The sequence below is a fragment of the Malania oleifera genome, chromosome 1 (assembly GCF_029873635.1).
Source record: "Malania oleifera isolate guangnan ecotype guangnan chromosome 1, ASM2987363v1, whole genome shotgun sequence".
In the NCBI taxonomy this organism is placed as follows: Eukaryota; Viridiplantae; Streptophyta; class Magnoliopsida; order Santalales; family Ximeniaceae; genus Malania; species Malania oleifera.
Genome location: NC_080417.1, coordinates 36426723 through 36438239, shown reverse-complemented (window position 1 = coordinate 36438239; position 11517 = coordinate 36426723). Strand labels below are relative to the sequence as shown.

Genomic DNA, 11517 nt, shown 5'->3' with positions numbered 1-11517 from the left:
CTCACTTGAGCATTATATCCATATCATTTGTGAGTACATATATTTGGATCATATTATTGTACAAATCTGCTTAATGTAAGAAGCACTTTTCATTGTATGAAAAACTTATTTGATTGTATTCCAGGCGTAGCCTGAGGTGGGTATTCTTTGCCCCTTAAGGAGTATTTGGGCCTTCTCTGTCTCGTAAGGAGAGTTTGTAAAGGTTGGGGTCAGCCCTGCTAATTTGATATGGGGTATCCCCTTGCCCAATAAGGAAAGGGTGGTTGTAACTGGTGCCACTCCACTTGTTAAGTGAGCATTAGTGGTAATCCTCGGGCTTAGGAGTTGAGGCGGGGACGTAGGCATGTTTGCCGAACCCCGATAACATATTCGATGTCACTTTTACTTTTCCTACTTTATATTTTGCTTCTTGCTTGATTTAATTTCTTTGTTGAATATACTGCATATCTGATTGACACGAAATTGTAATTTGTTGAGAGATACTGGAACTGTATTGCCTGTGCTGAGAATTGATTGATTTATCTGCAATTTCATACGTGCTTAGACTGCCCCTAGGTTGTGTATTACTGCTGCTGGTTTAGTTAAACTTAGGAAGAAATTTTAAATTTCCAATTCACCCTCCCTCTTGGGAACACACCAATTCCAACACACCTCTTACCAGCGAAGATTAATTGATCAGCCACATTAGGATCAGGTTGAAAAATCAATAGCTGCTATGACATCATGAACCATACGAGTACCTTTTCTAGACCAGGCCCACCACTTGCCTTTTATTAATTTAGAGACATTTGCTTTTCTAGGGAGCCAAATTTCACTATGCATGGTGAAAATGTATTTCAAGTAAAGAGGACCAAAAGAATGTCAATTATCAAAAAACAGAGAGATGCCTTTTTCCATTTCCAATTTTATATTTGAAGCAATTGGTTACTTTATTTCTAAGTTTCAGAATCCTTTTCTATTTCTAGAGAGGTACTTATGATGCTGTTTTGCCTTCCTTATATTATTTTATTTTTTACATTTGCATGGTGTGCCTACTATTATCTTTTACATTTTGCATGATCCTGTATTGCAGTTCTCCATGAGATGATTGCTTCTAATATTTGAGGGAGAGAGTTGTACTTAACTGCTATTTTTGAAGCTATGAGTTAGGACACTGGAAGATGGGAAAAAATAAAGTTGCAGAAGGTGCCTCGATGAACACTTTGTTTTGTTAACGTTTTCCTATGACACCCAATGTAAATTCGAGAAAAATGTATGTCATTTTAGTGTTTTAACAAAATTCTGTTAGTGCCCCTCCCCTTAGAACTAAAAATACTGGAAGTAGATCAGTTTCAGTTTCAGTTTGTATCATGTTACTCACACTACATAAAATCCAATTAATAAGATGTATACTCAAAAATGCTACATGTGGATCATGAAATCGTGGTGGTCGTCTTTATCTAACAAATGGGTGTCTACCTTGTAATCGTCTGCCATGCACCCACCCCATGAGTCAATGTCCCAATGGGAATCACAAAATGTTTTCAATTCTATGTCATAATTAATTGTGTGAATTTCTTGTTTCTCATAGTGCCAAAATTGATTTGTTTCCTGTTTCTCATAGTGCCAACTTTGATTTTACTTCTCGTATAAAATGTTTTGCTCTATTTTAACTAGAGACTGCTAAATTGAAGGACTTTCTTGATATGGGACGTTTGTGGCTCAATACCATGATGGCTCAACTATGCCACAATTTTTTCAAGAAGCAATATTTTGGCTCCTTTAAGCATGCTCCACTTGGAAAATGCACTGTTACAAGGCACTTTTTTGGATTTATCGTCGATGTTGAAAGAACTTAATGCACTAAATTTTTTGTATTGGTTCCTGCATAGTTTGTAGTGGACCTTTCACGTACAATAAGCATACCGCAAATGTCTTTTGCCAGCATGTACTATGACTAAACATTTGGTATTGGGTGGACGAGAGAACATTAATTGTCGATCCAAAGGCAGCATTATCTTGGATGTTATACATGGAAAGGAGGTAGTATGTACAAACAAGGAGGGGGGGGGGGGGGGAGCATGTCACTCGTGCACTTCCAGAGAAGAAAGGTGTCATGTGGGAGATGCATTAGCAACAATGGGAGTTAAAAATGATCCCCCATTGCCGGCTAAGATTGATGAAGGGCAAGGGCAAGAGCCTCCCTTTTAGTTAGTCTGCAGCCTTGTGCCTTTTTTTGCACCCATTGTGTTCTGTAAGATGGCTTTCCTATGTGTCTATGCAGCATTCTGCTGTTCCTTGTGGATCAGGTTGTCTGTTTTTATTCCTGGTATATCCAGATATAATTTGGGTTTTGTTGTTTTTTATGCAGCATTCCATCTTTTAATCAGAGTGTGTTTAGTTCAGAATGATTTTGCAGAGTGCACGGAAATGCTCGACAGTTTGGCCTAATAGTCACAAGATGATCATTTCGCCTTGTAGCTTGCTTTTAAGGTTGGTTGGAATATTAATCAAATGTTGGCAGTCACCCCGCCTGTTCAGTTGGTGTTGGAGTTGGAGCTTGTGCTGCTATGGTCTTATTTGGGCCCTGCTTTTGTTTTCTAATTATAGCTTTGTTTAGTTTTAAATTGGGGTTTCTTCACAAACAATTGGACTGGAGTGGATCCTTTCAGCTAGTTGAGTAATTTGATTATCATCAAACTGGCGCTTCTGCTGCCTGCGAGAGGATACTTTCAGCTGGTTTAGTAATTTGATTTTGATCAAATTTTATTTTTAATTTGAATGAATAATCAGCATATGTGAGAATTGCATTTAAAGCACAAAATGCCTATTCAGATTCAGAATAAAATAAACATAATATGAAACTTTAACAAATTACAGATGTGTATGTATTAAAATATTAAAACATATAATAATACAAGGGGTCACCAAAGCCCAACTTTGCCCTTTCCACTTGAGCAAACGCAGCTGGACGTTAATATTACAATATATATGGCAAAGTTGGGCTTTGGTGACCCCAAGATCCCTGGTTTGATTTCCAGTTGTGGTTTGTCTAATGAATTTTCAAGGATGCGTCAATAGGCAGGCGGCAATGTTTTTATCCTCCCGACTTGGTGTCGCTTGGGTGGGTTTGTATAAAAAATGTTTTCATCCCCCCGCTTGGAGTTATTTCAGACTGTGCACATAACTGACAATATTTCAGCCTCTGCACACAACTGACAACTGGCCACGGGGTGCTGGTAAGTATGCTGGTTGGGTTCAGACTTTGTGGAAGTGTGGCAGTTGTATACAAGGTATTTCTGAGTAAAAATGAGAAGAATGTACTTTCTTACAGTTATATTATTCTGGGGTTTTGTCATGCATGGTCATGCTGATGCTGCAATACAATTCTTTCATGAGATGGTGAAGACAGGCTATGCTGTTTTATGGAAGGTGCTCCTCTGGCAATTTCTGATGATTAAATAGGGACCTTGGTGTTGCTATCAGTGGTCCCACTTCTCTATTGGTATCCTATTAATTCTTGTTAACGCTATGAGAGCTATTTATCAAATTGTCAAAGCAATAGAAATGCAAATGGATTCAGGATTCTCTTCATTCATTCTCTGCCCTCCAAATTCATCTTGGCAGAAATATGAAATGAAATTCCACCTCAGTCCTTTTTTTGCTTTGAATGCAACCTATATTAATTTCTGACCTAGAAAGATTGAGGAATGGACAAGGAATTTTTTTTTTTTCAGAAACAGTGAGCTCAAAACATTGGTGTCAGAATTTGACAGAATTATCCGGAACATCAATCAGGTACTTATGCTGTATTAACTCCCTTATTTTTATTTTTATTTTTATTTTTATTTTTATTTTTTACAGTTTGCTTGGTGTGCATACTATTAGTCAGTACTGCAGACTTTGCAGTTCTCCATGAGATTATTGCTTCTGATTTTTGAGGGATAGTGTACTTAACTGGTGTCTTTGAAGCTGAGTTAGGAAGCTAGAAAATGGGGAAAAAAGGTTTCAGAAGATGCCACAATGAACACTTAGTTTTGCTAATGTTTTCCAATGACACCCAACGTAAATTCAAGAAAGAATTGAAAAATGTGCTGAGAACCAAAAGAGACAAAGCAGAGAAACTGGGGGAGGCTAACAGATTGTTCCTTTCACAGATGGCTAAGAGCAAATATTTAAAATCCAGTGACAGGGGTTCCTCCTTCTTTCATGCATTGCTGAAAAGAAACAAAAACAGGAATCACATCACGTCTATCATGAAACAGACTGGAGAAAGAACTAAATCCTATGATGAGGTGGCAAATGAGTTTGTTTCCTACTTTTATCAACTGCTGGGTACTGAAAATGAATGTACAAGAATTGATACAGGTAATCAAAAGAGGTCCTGTTCTCAGTGATGCTAGGAAAAATAATATGATCTTGGCCCCTTCTGATGAGGAAATTAAAGAGGCTTTGTTTGGGATTGGTGAGGATAAATCTCCTGGGCCTGATGGGTTCTCATTGGGGTTCTTCATAAAGGCTTGGAACATTGTTGGGCCTGATTTTGTTAATGCTGTCAGGGAATTTTTCCTGAATGGAAGACTCTTGAAGCAGTTAAACCACACTTGCATTGCCTTGATCCCTAAACTCAACCATGCGAATTCTGTAAGTGATTTCAGACCAATCTCTTGCTGCAATGTCATCTATAAGGTTATTTCGAAACTAATTGCTGCAAGATTAAAACCTGCTCTTGATGATCTGATATGCCCTGCACAAGCTGCATTTATCAATCAAAGATGTATGTTAGATAATATCTATCTTGTTCAAGAACTGGTTAGGGGTTATGCTAGGAAAAGGATTTCTCCACGATGTATGATCAAAGTGGATTTGAAGAAAGCTTATGATTTAGTTTCTTGGGGTTTCCTTAAAGAATTATTGAAGCTGCTGGAATTCCCAGAAATTATGATAATCTGGATTATGGAGTGTGTGTCATCTACTTCGTTCTCTATTGCTTTGAATGGAAGGTTTAAGGGCTTCTTCCAAGGGCGGAAGGGCTTGAGACAAGGGGGCCCCCTATCTCCCCTTCTGTATGTTCTGTGCGTTGATTACCTATCAAGGCTTCTCAGATCTATACAGAACAAGAATGACTTTAAATTTCACCTGAAGTTTGAAAGTTTGGGGATCACTCATCTGGCCTTCGCAGATGATTTAATGTTGTTCTCTCGTGGTGATAATGCTTCTATCAAATATCTGTTGAAGTGCCTCAATGATTTTTCCTACTGCTCAGGGTTGACAGTCAATCTAAATAAATCTAATTTCTACCAAACAGGAATGAAAGACTCGGATCTGGATGATGTGCTGAGGTTGTCTGGTATGAAATTAGGTGCTTTTCCTTTTAGATACTTGGGAATTCCTCTACTGTCTACAAAGCTGAATTCAGTTCACTATAGACCCCTCATTGACAGCATCTCCAATCTGCTCAAGAGCTGGCCAAGCCACACGTTATCTTATGCTAGCAAGCTTGAGATTATTAATTCTGTTGTACAGGGCATGGAATGCTTTTGGCTTGCGATTTTCCCAATTCCTTTGAATATTTTGAAGCATGTAGTTAAACTTTGCAGAGTTTTCCTGTGGGGGGGAAAGAAAGGTCTCTTGTGGCCTGGAAGGAGGTATGTTTGCTGAAAGCTGAAGGTGGTCTTGGTATAACAAACAAACAAACAAACAAAAACCAAGCCTTAGTCCCACTAAGTGAGGTCGGCTATATGAATCCTTTTCCTCCAATTTATGTGATCATGGACCATTTCTTTTGATAGATTCAAAGATATTAAATCCTTACTCACTATCTCCTCCCAAGTTATTTTAGGTCTACCCCTACCCCTTCTACTGCCCCTCACAGTAACTAAGTCACTCTTCCTCACAGGTGCACTATAAGGCCTACGTTGCAAGTGTCCATACCATCTGAGTCGTCCTTCCCTTATCTTATCTTCTATATGAGCTACACCTAACTTACCACGAATATGTTCATTCCTTAATTTATCTTTCAATGTTATACCACTCATCCATCTAAGCATCCTCATCTCGGCAACTTTTACTTTTTGGATATTATGTTTCTTCGTCGCTCAACATTCTGATCCATATAGCATAGCTGGTCTTATAGCTATCCTATAAAACTTCCCTTTCAATTTTAAGGGTATTCTACGATCACATAGAACACTTGAAGAACTTCTCCATTTTACCCAACCTGCTTTAACTCTATGCATTACATCATCTTCAATTTCTCCTTCAGCTTGCATAATAGATCCAAGGTATCGAAATCTACAAGTGCTATTTATTTCTTCATCATCAAGTTTAACTTTGTCTCCAATATTCCTCCTATCATTACTAAAATTACATTTCATATATTCAGTTTTATTTCTACTTATCTTAAAGCCTCTAGATTCCAAAGCTTCTCTCCATAATTCTAACTTAGCCTCTACTCCATCCCTAGTTTCGTCAATTAATACAATATCATCTGCAAACAACATACACCATGGAACCTCCTTTTGAATACTCTTAGTCAATTGGTCCATCATTAAAGCAAAAAGATAAGGACTCAAAGCAGATACTTGATGTATACCTATGGTAATTGGAAATTTTCTAGTTTCTCCATCTATAGTCTTTACACTAGTCATTACTCCATCGTACATATCCTTAATGACATTGGTATACCTACAACATACACCCTTTTTTTCTAAAACCCACCATAGAACTTCCCTAGGTATCCTATCATATGCTTTCTCAAGGTCAATAAATATCATATGCAAGTCCCTCTTCTTTTCCCTAAACTTTTCCATTAATCTTCTTAAAAGATAAATAGCTTCTGTGGTAGATCTCTCAGGCATAAAACCAAATTGATTTTCTGAGATCTTCGTTTCCAACCTTAATCTTTGTTCAACTACTCTTTCCCATAGTTTCATCGTATGACTCATAAGTTTAATTCCACGATAGTTATTACAATTTTGAATATCTCCTTTATTTTTGTATATAGGTATTAAAGTGCTTTTCCTCCATTCATCTGGCATTTTCTTAGTTTTTACAATTGTATTAAATAAATTAGTTAACCATATAATTCCGTTATCACCCAAGCATTTCCAAACTTCAATTGGGATGTTATCTGGTCCCATAGCTTTCCCATTTTTCATCTTTTTTAGTGCAAACTTAGCTTCGTTAACTCTAATTTTTCGAATAAATCTTATATTTTTAGTCTTTTCCTCATTTGACAATTCTAAATTTAAGCCTTCTATTTGGTTTTTGTTAAACAACTTACTAAAGTAACTTCGCCATCTTTCTTTAATATCTTCGTCCTTAACCAAGACAATATCATCCTCACTTTTTATACATTTTACATTTCCTAAGTCCTTGTTCTTTCTTTCTCTAGCTTTAACAAGTTTAAATATATCTTTCCCCTTCTTTTGTACCTAATCTATCATACAAACTATTAAATGATCTATATTTAGCTTCACTAACGGCCTTTTTTGCATTTTTTCTTGCCTCCTTATATTTTTCAAAGTTATCGCTGTTTCTACATTTTTGCCACGTTTTATACCAAATTCTTTTTGTCTTTATGATTTTTTGTACATCTTTATCCCACCACCAACTTTCTTTTCTATTTGAGAATCTTCCCCTTGATTCGCCTAAAATCTCTTTTGCTATCTTTTTAATAGAGCTAGCTAATCTATTTCAAAGAGTATTTGAATCTATCCCATCCTCTAAGGTCCAATCCCCATCTTTGATCATTTTATCTTTAAATTTTATTATATTTTCTCCTTTTAGGTTCCACCATCTAGTTCTCCTACACTGGTTTATTTTATCCTTTTTCTTCCATTTTTTAATGCATATATCTAACACTAAGACTCTATGTTGTGTGGTTAGACTTTCACCTGGAATAACTTTACAATCCTTGCATGATACACGATCTACCCTCCTAGTTAAAAAAAAAAAATCTATTTGACTTCTATTTTGTCCACTTTTAAAGGTTATTAAGTGTTCTTCTCTCTTCTTAAAGCAAGTATTCATTATACTAAAATCATATGACATAGCAAAGTCTAAGATCATCTCCCCAGACTCATTTTTGTCTCCATATCCATATCCTCTATGTATCCTTTCATAATTTTTATTATCTCTTCCAATGTGTCCATTCAAATCTCCTCCTATAAATATTTTCTCAGTCCCTGGTATGCCTTGTATAATACTATCCATATCTTCCCAAAATTGTCTCTTAAGATTTTCTGCTAAGCCAACTTGAGGAGCATAAGCACTAATGATATTTATTATCTCTTGTCCTAATACCATTTTGATTTTTATAATTCTATACCTTACTCTAGTTACATCCACAACGCTATCTTTTAAGTTTTTGTCTATAATAATGCCTACTCTATTCTAATGTTTTTCTTTTCCAGTGTACCAAAGTTTAAAACCTGATTTATCGATTTCTCTAGCTTTCTCCCCCACCCACTTAGTTTCTTGAAGGCAAATTATATTAATTCTTCTTCTAATCATTGTATCCACAATTTCCATGCTTTTACCCGTAAGTGTCCCTATATTCCAAGTTGCTAATCTAATCCTAGTTTCCTGAACTAACGTCTTTACCTGCCCACGTCCAGAATGATGCAGGAACCCTCGCATATTTGACACCGTACCCGGGTGCCGACACGGCTCGTCGCTTCGGGGTGACGACCTAGCCCACCCTCGCCCACTTTTCGCTACACCTGGGTGGTTCAAGTGCAACGCGTCGCTCGTAGGGGACGCCCCAGCAAATATTCGGTAAGGATTCATATCATAGTGATCTGAAAAATTTTACGCTAGCTGTCAGCTACCTAACGCAACCCTCCTCTTTAACCCGGGCTTGGGACCGGCTGTGTGTGAAAAAATTAGGACATTTAAGTGCATCACAGGCGGAGTTGAAGGTGGTCTTGGTATACTTGACCTAAAAAATTGGAGCAACACCCTCTTAACAAAGACTCTTTGGAATATTCACTCAAAGAAGGATAGCTAGTGGACAAAATGGATGCACCACTACTACTAGAAGGAATTCGAGATCTGGGATGTCTCTCCAAACAAAGGAGATTCATGCCTTTTCAAGAAGATAATGGAGTTGAAAAACCAAATTGTGCTGAAAGCTGGTAGCATTGATCTAGCTATTGAATTGATGAACAAATGGGGAAATAATGCAAAAAAAATCTATGAGTTCTGGAGGGAAAAAAACCATAGAGTTCCATGGGTGAAAGGGGTGTGGTTCAATGGGAGCTTACCTAAACATGCCTTTTGTCTTTGGCTTGGAGTTAAAAGGAAAACTACCTACTTGTGATAGACTACCAGTGGAAGGAATTGAGCAGAGTTGTGTGTTTTGTAAGGAAGAGTTGGAGACACAGGATCACTTGTTCTTCAAATGTAAATTTTTGGAAGAAGTGTGGAGAGAAATTAAAGGGTGGATGGGCCTAAGGCGATCTATGTCTACTATTAAGGTTGCCACCAAATGGATCCATAAAGAAGTGAAAGGTAATGGTGTCCATGCGGCGGGAAAAAGAATTGCTCTTGCTATGACGGTGTACTTTATATGGCACTTTAGGAATAGATATAGATATGAAAATCATGTAATCTCCCCTATAGAGTTGGTAATTGTGATAAAAAATATGTCTATAGGATTGTTTTTGATAAATTTGATATGTTTCTTGTTTGATTTGCTTGGGGTGTTGTACTTGGATTGATTTTGTTAGCTACAAAGGATTGGCCATGATTGGTCTCCTGGTATGCCCGGGTTATGATGTATATTGTTTGGCCTGGGAATGCCCAGTGTATTTGTAAGTATTCTTTTGATCAATATATTTTACCCCATTTTGATCAAAAAGAAAAAAAAAGAAAAAAATGTAGTTTCCAATGGCACCCAATGTAAATTTGAGAAAAATGTAAATCATATGCATTTTAGCGTTTTAACAAAATTCCGTAAGTGCCCCTAGAACCAAAAATCTCGAATGGAAGTGATGTAGATAAGTTTCAGTTCATATAATGTTATTCACACAATATACAATCTAATTAATAAGATATACACTCAAAAATGCTATATATCACCAGCCGATCATGAAATTGTGGTGATCTTCTCTACCTAACAAACAAGGAGCCCAGCTTGAAATTGTCTGCCCTGCATGGCTGCACTCGTCCTACAAGTAAATGTCCCAACGTGCATCACAAAATCATTTTCAATTCTATGTCATAATTAATTGCGTGACTTTCCTGTTTCTCATAGTCCCCAAATTGATTACTTTCCTGTTTCTCATAGTGCCAAATTTGATTTTGCTTCTCTTTGTATAAAAAATTTTGCTCTGTTTTAACTTGAGACTGCTAAACTCAAGAATTTGCTTAAGAGGGGAGATGTGTGTTTCAATGCCATGATGGCCCAACTATGCCACAATTATTTTTTTTTAAAGCAACAGGTTGGCTCCTTTAAGCATGCTCTACTTGGTAAGTGCACTATTACAAGGTACCTTTTTGGATTTGTCATCCATGCTGAATAAGATGTTGACGGAACAAATCGTACTAAAATTTTTGTATTGGTTCCTGTGCAGTGTGTAGTGGACCTTCCCTGTACAAAATGCATGAACCCAGCTGCTTACTTTGACCAAATAGCTGGCAATGGGGAACAAGAAAACATTAACTGTAGCTAGTCATTCAAAGGCAGCGTGATCTTGGGTGTTAAACAAGGAAAGGAGGCTTTAGCAATTAAGATTTGGTTGTAATAACATGCCATTTTTCTGTATGTACAAAAAAAAATGTAAAGGGAAGCACATCATTTGTGCACTTTCAGAGAAGAAAGGCTTTGTGTGGGATGCATTAGCAACAATGGGAATGAAAAGTGATCCCTCATTGCTGGTTAAACTTGATGAAAGGCAAGGACAAGAGCCTCCCTTTCAGTTAGTCAGCTGCCTTGTGCCTTATTTTGCACCCATTGTTTTCTCTAATATTGCTTTCCTATGCAGCGTTCTGCTGTTCTTTGTGGTTCAGGTTTGTTTTTGTTCCAAGTATTCCAGAAAGGATTCGTGTCCTGTTGTTTTCTATGCAGTATTCCATCTTTTAATCAGAGTCTGTAGTTTAGAATGATTTTGCAGAGTGCACAGAAACGCTCGACAACTTGGCCCATAAGTCACACGACTATCATTTTGCCTTGTAGCTTGCTTTTTAGGTTTTACTGGGATATTAATCAAATATTGGCAGTCCCCCTGCCTGTTCGGTTGGTTCACAGTTGGAGCTTCTGCTGCTATGGTCTTATTTGGGTTCTGCTTTTGTTTTCTAACTTTGTTTAGTTTTAGATTGGCGGTTCTTCAAAAATAGTTGGGTGATGCTTTCAGCATCAAAATAAAGCTGTTTGCCATTTTTTTGTTTGACAAAATATGCAGAAGGCTCCTTTGTTGAGAGGAATAAAAGAAAGCAACTATTTTTGGGCAAGTGACAAAGCCTTTTTTTTCCCCAGAATAATTGTATGCGGGTTTTAAGTATGAAGGATTTGAATTGTGTGATGGTTGCTTT

General features: G+C 37.2%; 1 long non-coding RNA gene across 1 annotated transcript; it reads left to right on the top strand.

The window, feature by feature from the left end:
• The first annotated feature begins 3031 nt into the window (after window positions 1–3031).
• Window positions 3032–11107, top strand: LOC131146843 (uncharacterized). The gene is made up of 3 exons (XR_009134471.1): window positions 3032–3484; window positions 3717–3777; window positions 10560–11107. It is a non-coding gene; the product is annotated as an uncharacterized LOC131146843 (long non-coding RNA).
• The last annotated feature ends 410 nt before the right edge of the window (window positions 11108–11517 follow it).